Source organism: Nomascus leucogenys, chromosome 4 (assembly GCF_006542625.1).
Source record: "Nomascus leucogenys isolate Asia chromosome 4, Asia_NLE_v1, whole genome shotgun sequence".
Classification (NCBI taxonomy): Eukaryota; Metazoa; Chordata; class Mammalia; order Primates; family Hylobatidae; genus Nomascus; species Nomascus leucogenys.
Genome location: NC_044384.1, coordinates 56,746,337 through 56,761,135, shown reverse-complemented (window position 1 = coordinate 56,761,135; position 14,799 = coordinate 56,746,337).

Here is a 14,799-nt window from a genome sequence, read left to right as displayed (position 1 = left end):
GCTGAAATGGGTTCTGACCTCTACAAAGAGTTCTCAAGAATCAAACACGTGCTGTTCCTTTAATGTTGTTTTCGCTCATGCAAATGACATCCTATTACACCCACGGATGCTTAACTACTAAGTTAAAACAACTACATGGCAATTTTGATCACTCCAGAGTCCCCTCACTGTTTTGTGGTTTTATGTAATTCGCATATTGTGTACAAAAAGACTTGACCTGGAGCCGGCAGCAAGAAATGTGTAATTAGAAACACTTCCCGAGGAAATTAGGTGACAAGTGAAGTCTTGAGGATTTCCAAGGGAGCCTGGAGCTGCAGATATTCATTACGGGTACTTGAGAGGCACAGCTGCCCCTGCTGAAAACCATGTCAAATGCTGTCCGCTGGATGCCAGCGTGGAGGCCAGCCCAGAGCCAGAGGTGGTGACTATGGCAACACGCTGCTCCATTTTTAAACTTTTCATTGCCTAAAAGGAAATTGCTTAGGCTTTTTTTCTTTTTTTCCTTTTTCTCCCTACCAATTTCAGAGTTTGTACCAGCAGTGAATAGCCTCCAAGTCTAACATTTCCTGGGTAATTAGTGACTAGCTGGGTGAAGTGCTTTTGGCCTTACCTCCAGCCTTGGCAACTCCAGCCAGTTATTAATTGCCACACCGGGAAACACTTTCCAATCAAGCTATTATTTAATCAAAATAAAAGAAAATGAACTATTATTGCTGTCATCAGCAATAAGCAACTCTCCGCAGGAGTCTAAATGGGAACTGTGGAGGTTTTCACTGGAAGAAGTGTTCCTCTGGGAGTCAGATAAGCAGGGCAACGTGAAGTTGCGTGGAGTACCCTTGGGAACCGGTTCTTGTGGGACGAAAGAACGTTGAACCGGCAGGAAGATGTGGAAAGATTACGCACACCCTGTCCTAGATCTCGGTTATTCATGGTCAGTTAACCTGTAACCTTGCTGTTAAGCCAGTGCCCCAGATGCTTCTGTGGGAGTGTCTGAAAGGGAAAAGACAGTCCATAGAAGCATTTGGGCTGCTTCTATAAGCAATAAATAGTAAAACCTGTAACCACCATAATAACCACACTTCCTGAGTACCTCCAACGTGCCAGGCAGGCACTGTGCCCCTAGGTTTATACTCACATCTCAAGAGTTCTTCACATTGCCACTGTGGGGAGAGTACAGTCATGATCCCTCTTTCACAGGGACACTGAGACCGAGAGAGATGAACTTGGCCAAGACCCACCACACCCTGGTGTGAATAGCAGAGCCAGGGCTTGACTTCTAGTCTCTGCATCGAGCAGTTGCTTTTTTTTGTTTTTAAGTGACAATATAAACATAACATAAAAGTGACCACCTTAACCATTTTTAAGTGGATAGTTCTGTGGCAGTAAGTACATTGACACTGTACGCAACCATCACCACCAACCATCTCTAGAACTTTTTCATATCCGCAGCTGAAACTCTGTACCCATTAAACACTAACTCCCCATTCCCTCCTTCCCCAAGCCCCTGGCAACCACTATTCTGTCTCTAACAGCGTGATGATTCCATGGACCTCACATGAGTGAATCATACACTATTTGTCCTTTGGTGACTGGCTTGTTTCACTGCGCGTAACGTCCTCAGGGTTCATCCATGTTGTAGTATGAGTCAGAATTGCCTTCCTACTTAAGGCTGAATTGCATTCTATCATTTGTATACACCACATTTTGTTTATCCATTCATCTATGGATGGACATTTGGGTTGTGCCCATGTTTTGGCTGTTGTGAATCATGCTGCTACATTTACTACTTCTTCTTTTTTTTTTTTTTTTTTTTTTTGAGATAGAGTTTTGCCCTTGTTATCCAGGCTGGAGTGCAGTGGCGCGATCTCGGCTCATTGCAAGCTCTGCCTTCTGGGCTCCAGCGATTCTCCTGACTCAGCCTCCTGAGTAGCTGGGATTACAGATGCCCACCATCACACCCAGCTGATTTTTTGTATTTTTAGTAGAGGTGGGATTTCATCATGTTGGCCAGGCTGATCTTGAACTCCCAACTTCAGGTGATCCACCTGCCTCGGCCTCCCAAAGTGCTGGGATTACAGGCATGAGCCACTGTGCCCGGCCGCTACGTTTAACTCTTAACCTCTAAGATTCATTGTGCCTGGGAGTAGTTGCTCTTCAAGCATAACACATGGCTCAGGGACTGCCTGTCACACCCCAACCTGAGAATCAGCAGAGACTACCACGGGGCGCATCAGGCCACTAGGCAGGTGCCACTCCCCTGGCAGGGAGAGAGGTGCTGGTGGCCACCGACCTCATAGGGTTCTACAGCTCCACACTGGCACGTTGCAGGAGGAATTTCAGTGTTCAATTCCAGGCTCTTTCTCTGAGTCTTAGGTTCTGGGATAAACAAACTCCTTCAAGTCCAAACTGCTCAGATTAGACTTTACTGCTAGATTCCACACCTGGAATCCTGCTCTGGGACTTCAGTCTCATCCTACAGCTCCTGCAGGCTTCTTCTAAGCTGGTGGGTCTCAGCAGGGATGGGGGCGAGTGGTACTCCACACCCAGGGGACACCACCCACAGGAAGCTTTGTGGACATGTGAGGGACATATGTGGTTGTCATAATGGTTGGGGGACACTGTTAATATTTATGTGAGGCCAGGGACTCAGGTGACCTGCAGTGTGTGAGGCAGTCACCCACAACAAAGAATTGTCCTGCATCCTGAACCAATTTCAAACAACTCATTAACATTTGTCTCCTAAGCTTTGTGACTTAAGTGCCACCTGCCTCCCTGGTTCCTCTCCCTCCACTCTCATGCTTAAAGATAAGTCGTTTTGGGGCCGGGCACGGTGGCTCACGCCCATAATCCCAGCACTTTGGGAGGCCTAGGCAGGCAGATCACAAGGTCAGGGGCTCGAGACCAGCCTGATGAACATGGTGAAACCCCATCTCTACTAAAAATATTAAAATTAGCCGGGCATGGTGGCACGCACCTGTAATTCTGGCTACTCAGGAGGCAGAGGCAGGAGAATCGCTTTAACCCGGGAGGCGGAGGTTGCAGTGAGCCGAGATCATGCCATTGCACTCCAGCCTGGGCAACAGAGTGAGATTCCGTCTCAAAAAAAAAAAAAAAATGCCTACTGTTTTCTCTGCCTACAATGCCTACTTTTCCCTTTGTCTGGTATGTGAGGGATTCTTTCTTTCCTTTCTTTCTTTCTTTCTTTCTTTCTTTCTTTCTTTCTTTCTTTCTTTCTTTTCTTCTTTCTTTCTTTCTCTTTCTCTCTCTCTCTCTCTCTTTCTTTCTTTTTTTTTTCTTTTTGAGACAGAGTCTTGTTCTGTCACCCAGGCTGGAGTGCAGTGGCGTGATTTTGGCTCACTGTAACCTCTGCCTCCCAGGTTCAAGCGATTCCCCTGCTTCAGCCTCCTGAGTAGCTGGGATTACAGGCACGTGCCACCACGCCCAGCTAATTTTTGTATTTTTAGTAAAGATGGGGTTTCACCATGTTGGCCTGGCTGGTCTTGAACTTCTGACCTCAGGTGATCCATCCACCTCGGCCTCCCAAAGTGCTGGGATTATAGGCGTAAACCACTGTGCCCTGTGGGATTCTTTCATTAAGGCTCAGAATAAATGTACCTATGTATGAGACTTCCCCAGAACTTCCCAGTAGCATGTGTCAGCCCCTAAATGGGACCTCGTAGCTCTTGGTATGTTCATGCATTTCAGAAATACTTTTTTCTTTCTGAGTACCTAGTATGTGCCAGGCACTAGGGTAGGCTAAGAATTTAAAGATGAGTAAGACAGAGTCCTCGTCCTCAAGGAATTCTCAGGAGAGTCAGAGACAGACAGTGATCACCATGCAAGGCAACAAGTGCCAGAGAGAGGAGGACTGCAGTGTGGGAGCCACAGAGCCACGAAGGAGCCCTGGGACTCTTGGAAGACTCCACTGGGAAGAGGTGGTTTAAACTGGGTTTTGAAGAATCGAGAAGGAGAATCAGCCAAAGAAATGTGCCAAGATGCCGAGCTAAGATAATTCCATAGGGCTACAGTGTAAGAGGCAGATCCAGGAAGGTGGGTCCAGGAAGGTGGCAGGGCCACATCCTGACAAGCCACTGCTGTTAACGAGGAAGAGCAGGGAGCCTGTGCAGCCTTGGATTTCATGGGATAATGCCTCCCAAGGCCCTGCTTGGGACATTAGGCACTCATCCAGCCTCCTGCCCATGCCAGTGGAGCAGGAGTTCCCTCCAAGTCCTGTCCCGGAATGGTTCTGTTCCCAGGGAGGATAGGAGCTCGAATTTGTGGAGCAGCTACTTGATGTGCCAAACACTTGTGTTCTCTTCAGCAAGAGGATACTTGCTGGTGTGCCTGGGAGACTGTCCCAGGATAAATGGGGAGTGTCTTTCTAGAATGTTAATTGCACTCAAAGATTGGGGAGGGAAAATCAATTAGTGTAAATGGTAAATAACTTAAAACATTATTTTTACATCACATCAATAGTGGATATATTATGGAGCAGAATGCTAAAGTAACACACATTTTTCTTAATTTCATTTTTCATTTGAAAAGGTAACACGAACTCATGATACAAAATTCAAAATGTATAAGAGTTTAGAATAGGCCAGGTGTGGTGGCTCACGCCTGTAATCCCAGCACTTTGGGAGGCCGAGGTAGGCAGATCGTGAGGTCAGGAGTTCAAGACCAGCCTGGGCAACATAGTGAAATCCCATCTCTACTAAAAATACAAAAATTAGCTGGGAGTGGTGGCATGTGCCTGTAGTCCCAGCTACTTGGGAGGCTGAAGCAAGAGAATTTCTTGAACCAGGGAGGTGGAGGTTGCAGTGAGCCAAGATCAGGCTATCACACTCCAGCCTGGCGACAGAGTGAGACTCCATCTCAGAAAAAAAAAAAAAAAAAAAAAGTTTAGAATGAAAATTTACATTTCGGCTGGCTGGGCACAGAGGCTCACCCTTGTAATCCCAGCATTTTGGGAGGCTGAGGCAGGAGGATCACTTGAGGTCAGGAGTTCAAGACCAGCATGGCCAACATGGCGAAACCTTGTCTCTACTAAAAATACAGAAATTAACTGTGCTTGGTGGCACACGCCTGTAATCCTAGCTATTCTGGAGGCTGAGGCAGGAGAATCGCTTGAACCCGGGAGGCAGAGGTTGCAGGGAGTCGAGATTGCACCACTGCACTCCGGCCTAGGAGAAAGAGTGAGACTCCATCACACACACACACACACACACACACACACACACACACACACACAAAATTTACATTTCTGTTCTCCAGCCACCCAGCTTCACTCCCCGGAGGCAACCACTATTTCTACTTTCTTGAGTACCCTCCAAGAGATATTCTATATATAGTCTAAGTAAATACCTATGTATGTGCGTTTTTTTTTTAAATGCAAATGATAACATAAAATACGCACTACTCCACAGATAGCTTTCTTCAGATGACACTACATCTTGGAGATCTTTCCATAACACATTCATAGATTATTCCAGCCAGGCACAGTGGCAGGTGCCTGTAATCCCAGCTACTTGGAAGGCCGAGGTGGGAGGATCATTTGAGCTTAGGAAATTGAGGCTGCAGTGAACTCAGGTGTTCAAGTCCAACACGGGCAACATAGTAAGACTGCACAATATTTCATTGTATGAATCTATCAGAATTTGTTAACCAGCCCTATGATGGTCATTTCCAATATTTTCCTATTACTAATGACACTACAACAAATATGATCCTGAATATTCTTCATTTTTATGTGCTAGTATATGTGCAGGGTAAATTCCTAGAAGTGGGTCACAAGGTATACTATATCGTCCGTTTGCCATCCGAAGAGATCTTCCGTACTATACCATCTCGGCTGGTCTTTCCTTGCCTCTTTTTTGTTTGTTTGTTTTGTTTTGAGATGAAGTCTCGCTCTGTTGCCCAGGCTGGAGTGCAATGGCATGCTCTCGGCTCAATGCAACCTCCACCTGCCAGGTTCAAGGGATTCTCCTACCTCAACCTCCCGAGTAGCTGGGATTACAGGTGCCCGCCATCACACCCGGCTAATTTTTTTGTACTTTTGGTAGAGATGGGGGGGGGGTTCACCATGTAGGTCAGGCTGGTCTCGAACTCCTGACCTCAGGTAATCCACCCGCCTTGGCCTCCCAAAGTGCTGGGATTACAGGCGTGAACTACCATGCCCATCCTTCCTTGCCTCTTAAGTCTATACACAGTAAACAATAGTTTTTTCCCAATCTTTCTGACCTTTGCCAATCTGATGGGTGAAAGCTGTATCTCATTAGAGTTTATTTGCTCTTCCTGTATTATGAAAGAGGTGGAGTCTCTCTTTTTATATTCAAGGGGCCTTTGTATTTCACATTCTGGGAACTGATTCTTCATATCATTCACCCGTTTTTCTATTGTATTATTGGCTTTTTCTTATCAATATTTAGGATTTCTTTAAATATTAAGGGAAGGCATTTTTGTGATATGAATTGCAAATACTTCCCACCAATAATGTTTGTCTTTTGATTTTGTTTTTCTGCCCCATATAATTATTTGTAATTTTTTCTTTTTGTAGTTGAATTTACTTTTGTTTTTCTGGCTTCTGAGTTCTATGTTATACTTAGAAAGGCTGCTTCTTTATCTGAAGTGATTAAAAAAATATTCTCATTAATTCATTCCATCAAAAGTTTACTAAGCCCTGACTCTATGCCAAGCACTGTCTGGGTGCTGGGATTGCCAGGCTGAACAAAACAAACCATGAGTACATGTTTTGAGGGTTATTTGTTTGTTTGTTTTTTGAGATGGAGTCTCGCTCTGTGGCCAGGCTGGAGTGCAGAGGCACAATTTCGGCTCACTGCAACCTCCGCCTCCCGGGTTCAAGCAATTCTCCTGCCTCAGCCTCCCGAGTAACTGGGACTACAGGCACATGCCGCCACGCCCGGATTTTTTTTTTTTTTTTTGTATTTTACTAGAGATGAGGTTTCACCATGTTGCCCAGGCTGCTCTCGAACTCCTGAGCTCAGGCAATCCGCCCGCCTCGGCCTCCCAAAGTGCTGGGATTACAGGCGTGAACCACCGCACCCAGCCAACCCCTGTTGTTTTATCTGCCCCACAGCTCCCTTCTGAGAATTCCCCACCACACACCATGCATCTGCTTCCCAGCGGGAATACCTGTTAGCTGAGACCCCGCCCACTTACGGGTCCAGGGCCTGCTCAACACAGACTTTACCAATCACAGCCTTTCTTTGTAAATCTGAAAAAGAAACCAAGAGGGTCCAATGTCTGTCAATTACAAAGGTGGGAATCCATCAGGGGCCACACTTCATGCCCTATGGGCCAGAGAAGCAGAGGAACCTAATCTGCAGAGGGACTGATTTAGGCATAGGGAGAAAGTCGGGGGACATGAAAAAAAGAGTTCCCACGCGTCCATGTCCGTGTTTGTCAGGTGTGCCGGGGCTCAGGCTGTACTCCCATCTCTATGTTCCTTGAGACCCTCCTACATCTTTGAGTTCTCCTGAAGCTTTCACTTCGGTTTCTGTCACCTGCAATCAGAGTCCTAGAAAGTAGCTGAGATGCCCCTCATCCTGGAATGATTTGTCTCTGATGCCTTCTCTCTCTCTTTTTAAAATTTTTTGAGACTAAGTCTCACCCTGACACCCAGGCTGGAGTGCAGTGATGCGATCTTGGCTCGCTGCAACCTCCACCTCCCAGGTTCAAGTGATTTTCCTGCCTCAGCCTCTCGAGTAGCTGGGACTACAGGCGCATGCCACCACCACTCCTGGTTGATTTTTGTATTTTTAGTAGAGACGGAGCTTAACCATGTTGCCCAGGCTGGTCTCGAACTCCTGACCTCAAGTGATGTGCCTGCCTCAGCCTCCCAAAGTGCTGGGATTACAGGTGTGAGCCACCACGTTCAGCCTCCAAAGTCTTCTCTTAGGTATATCACAAAAGTGGGCCAGGATGCTGGTTCAGCAGCTGAATGGTGTCCCAGAGGGCAAATGGAGTGTGATTATGGACAAGGTCCGGGGCTGCAGGGGCTGGCATTCTCAGCCACTCACTGTTGGAGGCTGTGTCACCAAACTGGAAGACTGTGTCAGTACAAACTCAAAGCCTGCTTCTCTTTCAATCTGATAAATACAAGTGAAATTGTGATTTTTACAAAATGAGGACTCCTTACCCTCTTCACTGGGCGCCCACGTGTAAGGGTGTACGACAGGAACTCGGGCCCAAATTTAGCCAGCGTTTTACCCTCAAATCTGTTCTTTCCTCCCTAGGGTGCTTTTGGTTCTTTCAGGAATTACACCTGCCCCCCTAGACTGCAGATCTGGAAATCAGTTTTTCCTCGTAATGTCTCTGGTACTTGACCCTTCTTTTCCATTCTCACTGCCAAGTCCAAGTTTTATTGTCTCAGGCCCAAATTGTTGTAATAGAGTCCTAAGTTAATGCCTTTGCATGGCCTGAAATGCCGTCTCAAATGCAAACTAGAATCTAAATTCAAATATTGCCCTCTCCGTGGGGCTTCTTTGTCCCCAGGAGTCACCGTCCATAGTCATTAATATCTCAGATGTTAACTATCCGGGGATCAGCCATGTGACCTGAGGCTTAACTCCACGGAGTTCAGTTTCTTCATCTGTCAGATGAATAAACAGCAGGGTTGTGGTGAGAGTTCAATGAAACTGTGTATACAGAAATGACCACTTGCTGGGCACGGTGGCTCATGCCTGTAATCCCAGCATTTTGGGAGGCCCAGGTAGGAGGATAGCTTGAAGCCAGGAGTTCAAGGCCAGCCTGGATCACCAGCTTGGGTCAAGATTAGCAAGACCCTTGTCTCTACAAAAAATTTTAAAACTAGCCAGGCATAGGGCACAGTGGCTCACACCTGTAATCCCAGCACTTTGGGAGGCAGAGGCAGGCAGATCACTTGAGGTCAGGAGTTCAAGGCCAGCCTGGCTAACATGGTAAAACCTCATCTCTACTAAAAATACAAAAATTAGCTGGGCGTGGTGGCGGGCACCTGTAATCCCAGGTACTCAGGAGGCTGAGGCAGGAGAATCGCTTGAACCCAGGAGGCAGAGGTTGCTGTGAGCCGAGATTGCACCACTGCACTTCAGCCTGGGTGACAGAGTGAGACCCTGTCTCAAAAAAAAAAAAAAAAAAAAAAGTTAGCTGGGCATTGTGGCGGATGCCTGTAATCCCACCTACTCAGGAGACTGAGGCAAGAGAATTGCTTGAACCTGGGAGGCAGAGGTTGTAGTGAGCCAATATTGCACAATGCCACTGCACTCCAGCCTGGGTGACAGAGTGAGACTCCATCTCAAAAAAATAAAAAAATAAAACTAGACAGGCATGGTGATGCACACCTGTAGTCTCAGCTATTTGGGAGGCTAAGGCAGAAGGACCACTTGAGCCCAGGAGTTGGAGGCTGCACTGAGCCATGATCACAACACTGCACTCCAACCTGGGCAACAGAACAAGATCCCGTCTCTAAAAGAAAAAAAAAGAAATGACCATTTCAGGGCTTGCACATAAATGGTAACCCACCCTTGTCCCCTTTGCTCACTTTGTCTTATTTTCTCAGCAGGCTGTTAACTCTTTGAAACCTGGAACCTTGCCTTGCCCTTAGTGCCTAGCAGAGAGCATGGCACAGAGTAGGCACTCAATGAATGTCAGATGAATAAATACATGAATAGAGGAATGAATCAGAAAAACCTTTTCCACTCCTTTAGACTTTCTCCTCAATCCTTTATGCACATTTGCCAAACTAATGCCTTTTCATTTTGACTTTCAACAAATGTGTTAACTTCTTGTTTAAAAATCATCTATGCTTCTCTAGTACCTATAGGTTCAACTTTTAAATTTTAGATTCAAGGCCCTGGTAATCTGGCCCAAGATACAGTTTTTCAGCTAATCTCCTGTTATTCACCACTACAATCCTTTTAATCTAATTGTCCTGGCAGGTCCATTCATTATTGTCAGCTACCTCCAAAAAGCCCTTTCCCTTTTTTTTTTTTTTTTTTTTTGAGACATAGTCTCACTTTATCACCCAGGCTGGAGTGCAATGGCGCATGCCTGGCTCACTGCAACCTCTGCCTCCCGGGTTCAAGCAATTTTCCTGCCTCAGCCTCCTGAGTAGCTGGGATTACAGGCATGCGCCACCACACCCAGCTAATTTTTGTATTTTTAGTAGAGACAGGGTTTCACCATGTTGGCCAAGCTGGTCTCAAACTCCTGACCTCATGATCCGCCCACCTTGGCCTCCCAAAGTGCTGGGATTACAGACATGAGCCACCACGCCCCGCCCTCTTTTTTTTTTTTTTTTTTTTTTTTAAGACAGGATCTCACCCTGTCGCCCAGACTGTAATGCAGTGGTACAATCATGGGTCACTGCAGCCTCAAACTCCTGGGCTTCATTGATTCTCCTGCATCAGCCTCCAGTGTAGCTGGGACTATAGGCAAGTGCCACAATTACACCCAGCTAATTTTTTCAATTTTTGTTTTTTAGAGACAGGGGTCTCGAACTCCTGGCCTCAAGTGATCCTCCCACCTCACCCTCCCAAAGTGCTAGGATTACAGGTGTGAGCCACTGTGCCCAGCCCCTTTTCCTTTCTCATCCCTATCTTTGCACCAGCATTCATCCTTAGGCCCCCTGCCAAGGGCATTTTCCTTCTCTCTTCCCAGCCACGTCCTACCGTCTGTGGCAGAGAAAGCTAGTTATCTCCCAATATTCCTAGAGAAATGGAAAAAAAGTCCCCAATAATTCTACCACGTAAAATCTGGGCATATTTTCTTCCAAGATTTATTTCCATACATTTAAAATAAAATTTCAAAAAATGTTAACTGGGAAGCAGTTCCTATCATGACCATGCACGTACTTCTATTTAGATAAACAAAAAGAAGCAAATAAAAATCACCATAACCCTAGTAGCCAGTGTTTTTTTTGTTGTTTGTTTTTTGTTTTTTGTTTTTTTTGTTTTTTGAGATGGAGTCTCACTCTGTCGCCCAGGCTGGAATGCAGTGGCACGATCTCAGCTCACTGCCAGCTCCGCCTCCCGGGTTCACGCCATTCTCCTGCCTCAGCCTCCCGAGTAGCTGGGACTACGGTGCCCGCCACCACGCCTGGCTAATTTTTTGTATTTTAGTAGAGACGGGGTTTCACGGTGTTAGCCAGGATGGTCTTGATCTCCTGACCTCGTGATCCACCCACCTCGGCTTCCCAAAGTGTTGGGATTACACGCATGAGCCACCGCACCCGGCCTAGCCAGTGTTTTAACCTTTTGGTTATATATAGCCTTTCAATACATATGAGTATTTAGAACAATTTCATTCTTCTTCTTTTTTATTTTTTTTACAAAGTTGAGATACGGTGATCAACCTAGTTTCTATTCTATTTGGTTAGCAGTGTTTCAAAAACATTTTTCACATCGTTAAGAAAGCTTGGTAAAAATGATTTTTTTTTTTTTTTTGAGATGGAGTCTTACTTCTTTGCCCAGGCTGGAGTGCAATGGTGCAATCTTGGCTCACTGCAACCTCCGCCCCCTGGGTTCAAGTAATTCTCCTGCTTCAGCCTCCCCAGTAGCTGGGATAACAGGCATGTGCCACCACGCCCGGCTAATTTTTGTTCTTTTAGTAGAGACGGGGTTTCACCCTGCCGGCCAGGCTGGTCTCAAACAAGTGATCCACCTGCCTCGGCCTCCCAAAGTGCTGAGACTACAAGCATGAGCCACCATGCCTGGCCCAAAATGATTATTTTTAATGGAAACACAATATCCCATTGTTTGAGTAAACCATAATTTACTCATCTTTTCATTGTTCCACATTTAGGGTCTCTTTTTTCAAGTTTTCTTTATTTTAAACAATGCTGCAATGAATGTTTGTGCATAAATCTTTGACCTTGTTTCTCAATAGCTCCTTAGAATTTTTATAGTAATCACATTTCTTGAGTACTCACCATGTTCCAAGCATTTTTTTTTTTTTTTTTGGAGACAGGGTCTTGCTCTGTTGCCCAAGCTAGAGTGCAGTGATACGACCATAGCTCACTGCCATCTCGAACTCCTGGCCCCAAGCAATCCTCCCACCTCAGCCTCCCAAAGTTCCGAGATTACAAATGTGAGGCACTGTGCCCGGCCTCCAAGCATTTTTTTTTTTTTTAATGTTACTGCACTAAATTTTCATAACACTGCTATCAGGGAGGTATTATCATTCCCGTTGCACAGATGACAAAAATGAAGCACAAATAAGTAGAGGAACATGCTCAAAGTGCCCAAAGCCATGAGAGTGGGGCCAAAATGTAACATGGTTCAGTCTGCCTCCAAAGCTCATGCTGTCAATCATGAACTTTTCAAGGCTCCTGACTCGTATTGCCAAATGACTTCCTGGAGTGGTTGTTCCAATTTACGCTACACCAACAGTATAAGAACGCCCATGACTCTCACTTCTCCTAGTGATTGCTAGGCATTTGCTCTCACCTTCTGTGAGCTGTCTCTTCCTGTAGTTTGCTCATCTACGTGGGCAGCGAAGGTCACCATGGCCCACTAACTAGTCTAGCTGAACTGCTCAGTGGCAGGCAAAATGGTGATGTTTCCCCCAGAACCTGGCCACATCCATCCCACTCTGATGTGAGAATATCTAAACAAATGCAATCACTATAAAACAGTGCTGTTATACTTGGAGACAGAGAGCCCTGTAGGCGGGACTGCCTCCTGCCCTGCCTGTCTGTGCAGAGTCTAGAGGAGCCAGCATCCGGAGGTTCATGCACACAGGCCATCTGTAAGTTGCGTGTTTATGAGCTGTAATTACACTAGGGGTGGTTTCTTCATTGTCCCTGAGCTGGTTATTCATGCATCTCAATGCAATTTCAAAGAATATAAAACCAGGTTAATTCCAAAGAAAATAAAATCATGAGTTTGCTATGATTTAAGAATAAAGGTAATATAACAAAGAAGATTTATTCATTTCCTTTGAAATGCCAATATCACATAAATTCTGCAGTTGGATCAGAAGTGGTGTTCTGGGCATGAACGATCCCTTTTTGGAAGATTGAGGACAGCTCATGGAAGCATCTGAAATGTATTTTCCTAACACAGATTTGATGCCAGGTTTCTTCCACGGTAGTTAATGCCTTCAGCAGCGTGACATAAGAAATATATATTTGGTGTCTGCCCCCAGTTCCTGGCACAGAGCTCCTAAAACACTCGTAATTTCCTGGCTGATATGGGTGCTAGGAACATCCTTTGTTCTAATATTTGGTCTTTAATCCCGGTTCCTGACACAGAGCTCCTAAATTCCCTGTAATTTCCTGGGTTATAGGAGTGTCTTTTTTTCTAACAAGACAACTCCTGATGGGCTCCTGAGTAGCTTCAGGATGGGGATGGTCACCAGAAAGACCAAGCCATGACTAGAAGCTTGGAACTTTCTCCCTGGCTCCCATCCTCCGGGAAGGAGATTGAGTTAATAATCAATCATGGCTACATGAAGAAGTCTCCATAAAATTCCCTAAAAGACAGCATTCAGGAAGGGCGCGGTGGCTCACGCCTGTAATCCCAGCACTTTGGGAGGCTGAGGAGGGCAGATCACTTGAGGTCAGGAGTTCCAGACCAGCCTGGGCAACATGGTGAATCTCCATCTCTACTAAAAATACAAAAATTAGCCAAGCATGATGGTGTGTACCTGTAGTCCCAGCACTTTGGGAGGCTGAGGTGGGCGGATCACTTGAGGCCAGGAGTTTGAGGCCAGCCTGGGCAACATGGTGAAACCCCATCTCTAATAAAAATATAAAAATTAGCCAGGCATGGTGGCGCATGCCTGTAGTCCCAGCTACTTGGGAGGCTGAGGCAGGAGAATCACTTGAACCTGGGAGATGGAGGTTGCAGGGAGACAGAGGTCACAGAGAGCCGAGATCATGCCATTGCACCCCAGCCTGGGTGACAGAGCGAGACTCTATCTCAAAAACAAAACAAAACAAAACAAAAACAAAAAAACCCCCAGCATTCGGAGGGCAGAGGGCTTCCCTGTGGGTGAACACGTGCACATGCTGGGATGGTGGCACCCCCAACTCCTCGAGGACAGGCACTGTTGAGCTTGGGACCCTTCCAGAGCTTGCCCTCTGTGCCTCTTCGCCTGGCTGTTCTCTGTGTCTTTTGTCATCTCCTTTCTAATAAACCTGTCAACAGAAGTGTTTCCTTGAGTTCTGTGAGCCATTATAGCAAATGATCGAATCTTGGGAGAAGCTCGTGGGCCTCGATTTGTAGCCAAGTTGGACAGAAGTGTGTGTAACTTGGGCACCCACTACCTGCAATTGGCATCTGAAGTAGGGGGCAGTCTTGTGGGACAAGGCCCTTCGCTTGTGACATTTGACCCTCACTCCAGGGAGATGGTGTCAGAATTGAGCTGACTTGTAGGACACCCAGCTGGTGTCTGAGAGTCCAAGCATTGACTGGTGCAGGAAAATCCCCACACATATTTGGTGTCAGAAGCATTCTGTGTGAGTAGAAAAAAAGAGTTTTTCAAATTTAACAGGATATCTTGGCCAGGGACAGTGGCTCAAACCTGTAACCCCTGCACTTTGGAAGATCAAGGTAGGAGGATAGCTTGAGGCCAGGAATTCGAGACCAGCCTGGGCAACAGAGCGAGACCCCTGTCCCTACAAAAAATACAAAAATTAGCCAGGCATGGTGGTGCACACCTGTATCCCCAGCTACTTGGGGGGCCGAGGTGGGAGGATCGCTTGAGCTCAGTTCAAGGCTGCAGTGAGCCATTAGCCTGCCATTGCACTCCAGCCTGGGTGACAGAGTGACACCCCGTCTCAAAACTAAGAATAAAAAT